This window comes from Castor canadensis, chromosome 4 (assembly GCF_047511655.1).
Source record: "Castor canadensis chromosome 4, mCasCan1.hap1v2, whole genome shotgun sequence".
Taxonomy (NCBI): Eukaryota; Metazoa; Chordata; class Mammalia; order Rodentia; family Castoridae; genus Castor; species Castor canadensis.
In genome coordinates this window covers 159866274-159870760 of record NC_133389.1, presented here as the reverse complement: position 1 = coordinate 159870760, position 4487 = coordinate 159866274, and the positions used below count along the sequence as shown (strand labels likewise).

General features: G+C 35.9%; 1 pseudogene; it reads left to right on the top strand.

Annotated features, from left to right (window-relative positions):
* The first annotated feature begins 2922 nt into the window (after nucleotides 1-2922).
* LOC109701773 (splicing factor 45-like) lies at nucleotides 2923-4181 on the top strand (annotated as a pseudogene).
* The last annotated feature ends 306 nt before the right edge of the window (nucleotides 4182-4487 follow it).

Below are 4487 nucleotides of genomic sequence, written 5' to 3'. Positions count from 1 at the left end.
GTACCAAGTTTCATCAGTATATGAGATTAACCTTCTTTCCACAGATTTTCTAACAGTGCATACATCTCTAACTTGTCTTCATTCTGTATCTCTGACAGCTCAAAATGCATCTCGTTTGCTCTTTTAAGATGTATTTCTAGAATTACTTGTAAAATTTAACACATTTTTAATGTTTATGACCATGTTAATTTCTTAATCTGTGAATTGGCTGTTCACCTCTTTGGCTTATGCACAATTGATAACAAGACCTCTTTTTTAAGACAAAGCCATTAACCCTTCAATTTTTATTTATGCAGGGAGTTTTTAACTGCTTTAGAACTTTACTGATGATTTTCCAGGTCAATGGCTTTAATTTGTATTTATATTTTTCATAGTCTCTTGCAAAGCTTAGTAAGAAATTACAAATAATATTCTTTCATATTATTTCTCAGTAAATTGAATTTATGTGTGTGTGTGTGTGTGTGTGTGTGTGTGTGTGTGTGTAGGGGGTAAGATAATGACCAGTACATCTTTTCATACAGATTTACAATCTTACCTTTATCACACATAGTATGGCACAATGATTTATTCTTCTGAAAAATGCTATATTTCTAGATTTCCATAATATGCTTGATATCTAACAGAAAAAAATCCTACCCCTTCATTATGCTTCTCTTTCAACTTTTCTAGACTATGCTTAAATAACGATGAAATTTGAATGCATTCAATGGTTTACATTCTTTTCTAAGTGTAATTCTTTTGTCTATTAAAAATCACACTGAAAAAATCTCATTAAAATCCATTAACTTTTATAAGCATGGCATTGAAACATGAAGCAAATGCTTATGCAGTAATTGGTGCATGTTAGTGGTTTATAATACCCACAGTGAAATTAGACATCTATAGGTCTGCTACCATAAGGACTCTTAAAAAACACCTAATTCAAGTACAATCAGAATGTAGGGCTTATTTCTGAGTCTTAAACTGACAATGTTGCTGGTTCCCATCATCATTCCTGGGTACATTGCCTGGATATGCCAAAAATATTTGTAAGGGAATCCTTGCAGTCTACCTCTTGTCTGACCACAGTAGATCTTATAAGAGACCAGAAGTCTAATAAAGAAGCACTTGCTTAGATTTCCCCTTGCCGTGGCCTCTTTTCTCAGCTGCCAGGGCTACTACCCTTACGAAGAGTTTCTACCTTGGCAACTTCTTTGTGGAAAACCTTTGCTTTACTGGAAGATTCCTTTCTGCAGCATGTGTATCAGCACAATACACTAATGCTTCCTATCTCTTAATGGAACAGGGAAATCTTTCATACTGTATTGAAAAGAGTAATATCTAGGTTTGATTGCTGGTTCTGTCATTTACTAGTTGGGATATTTGTGAACCTTTTAGGATTTTAGTTTAATCATCAATAAAATGGGACTGATAATTCTACTTTGCTAGGCTGTTGACCATATTAGACAACAAAAAGCACAAGTAGCTAGTACACTGCCTCACACGGATCACCCCTCTACGTAAAGCACACACTGTGAACTTCACATCTTTCCATCATAGGTATCTCATCATAAGTTTGGACATAGAATCCTATTACTAATCTCCAGGAAGAATAAGTCATTCTATCACTATGATGGAAAAAATACACATATAATAAGGTATACACCAAAATTCAAACCTTGAGGTAGTGCAATTTTTTAGACAAAATTATATTAATTTCTAAGGAAGCTTCCAAACTCCCAAGTTTTGTACGGATTCAACTATTTTAAATTCTATAAGTAATCCCATTGAATAAAATTTACTTATTCGTGTAACTGACTTTACTGGCATTATATCAAATTTTACAGAGAAATTTTACAGAAAAAATTATATATATATACGTATAATTTTGATAGCAGAGTGTGGACTTTTGTTAGAAATTTGTATTGATTTGAAAACAGTATGAGATCCTAAATTGAAAAATTTAGCTTCAAGTAAAAATATAAAGGTTAAAAAAATTGGAGCAATTGAACCATTCTGAGATTTACAAGTTGTACTTAAATGACTTATTTATAAAAATACAAGTGTCTCACAAGAAATTTCAAAGAGGAATAGTGGAACTTCTAACCAAATACATGACCACAGTTATTTCAGTTATCATGCTTGTTGGACAGCTAATACACACCAAATAAATTACAAAACTCTATGCAAGGTCACAGAAACTAAATCAAGTACCACAGGAAGAGCTTCTAGTATTTATTCAAATGAAAAGAATACAGGAAAAATACTACAGGAGTGGTAGGGAATAGGATAAAACACATTTATTTCTTAAAGATACCAGTGGAAGTGTTTTGTGGGTGATATGACAATTTGGGTTTTTAGATTTTTGCAGAAGAAGAAGAGAATATGCACAAACAAAGCAAACTTGAGAGGGAAGCATCAAAGCTCATATTTTTTTTCTTTTAGATGATGCATAATATAAGTAATTAGTATATTCCTGAGGAAATAGGATTTTGTTTCTTCTTGCTTGTTTTCCCTTGTATAATTTCCTTAGCTGAACAAAAAGCCTTCGAAAATCTTTTCATTTTAACTACTTGCAAAAGTAATAATCACCTATAATTTCCATTCCTGTTCTTGTAATAAGGTGAAGTTCAGTTCAAACACTTATATAAGCAAAGTCAATATTTCATTGTCCAGCTTCTGCCCACAAAATCGACTTGTGTAAATCCCTTTTGTAATTCATGTCAGAAGAAAAATACTAAGTATTCTGTTCATATCCTGCCCAATTTTGTACCTTTAATGAACAAACCATATAACAAGCATAGTTTTGCTTTGCAAAACTTCAATTTGTATATAGAATAAGTCTGTTTGAAGGGAGAATTGTGACTATCTGCAGGCTGGGGTGGGGTGCAGCTGGACTCCACACATAGGCAGTCACCCACAAACTAGGATTAAACTGAAAAGATGTCCCTGTGTGATGACCTAGGAATGGAGACCAGAGGCTCAAAAGCAGAAGATTGGTCCAAAAACTTTAAATTCTGCAGCCTCAGTTTCAAATGAAGGCAGCTCTCACTCAATCAAAGAACCAAAGGACAAAACAAAACACAGTACTTGCTCCAGTCATTGACCTGAAGCAAGGTGGCTCCTCAGACGACTGGCAAATTGTGGCCACACAAGTGCATGAGGAGGCTGGGCTGAAGGACCCTGTTCCCAGTGAATTTTCTGCAGGGGAAGTTCTGATTCCCTTAGCTGACCAATATGATCCTATGTTTCCTAATGATTATGAAAAAGTAGTGAAGCACCAAAGAGAGGAGCGCCAAAGGCAGTGGAAGCTGGAAAGACAGAAGGAAGTAAAAGGGAAAAAAGGCGTAAAGACAGACATGAAGCTAATGGGTTTTCAAGGTGACCAGATTCAGATTCTGAAGAAGATGAAGCTTATGAGTGAAAAAGGAGGAAAAGAAGTATGGGAGTTTCTGTCCTTCCCCACCACTTTCTCTTGTAGAGAAAAACAAGTAGTTATGCCCAAGATTTTCCATATGAAGAAGACTCAAGACCTTGATCTTGAGTCTACAACTGCTATTCCTCCCCCAGTATACAGGAATAAGACAGACCAAAAATCTTCAACTGGGCCTGCAACTCCTTCCTTGCTGACATAGGTGTCACAGTAACACATAAGATCATGCAGAAGTATGGCTTCTGGGAAGGCCAAGGCCTACAGAAGCAGGAGCAGGGACTGAGGACTGAGCACAGCACTGTCATGATCACTGTGGGTGATGCCACAGAGGAGGGGCAATGGGATCACTGTGGGTGATGCCACAGAGGAGGGGCAATGGGATCACTGTGGGTGATGCCACAGAGGAGGATGAATGAATCTCAGGATGCATCCAAGAACTTAGATTCAAATCCATTCACTGAAATCCTTAGTGTCTACTAAAGTGGTCCTGTTGAGGAATACGGTTGATGCAAGAGAAGCAGACGAAGACTAGGAAGTTGAAACCAAGAAAGAGTGTGAAAAATATTGCAAAGGTGGAAAATGTATATTTGAAATTCCTGATGGCCCTGATGATGAAACAGTATGAATATTTTTAGAATTTGAGAGCATTCAATCAGCAATTAAAGCTGGTGTTGATCTGAACAAGAGGTATTGTGGTGGACTGGTGGAAAAAGCCTGTTTCTACAATTTGGATAAATTCAGGGTCTTGGATTTGACAGAACAAGTTTGATTTTGAGAACTAGAGCCATCTCCCTTAAATGAGCAGTGAAAAAGGCCTCACCCTTTATAGCTGCTGGATACTAGGGCTCTTGGAAGAACTTCTAAAATATATGTTAATTGAACCCTTTTCATTTTGTGTTTTTTTTAATGTAACATAAAATCCTTATTAAAAAAACTTAAGAATTACCTTCTTAACATTTTCTTACTTGATCCTAAAACTCCCTTGAATCCTCTCCACCTTTCTATCCTTAGTGTCTTGTTTTGTTTTAGATTTATAGTAGTCATTGCTTGGACTGTCCAATGAACACCAAAGGAT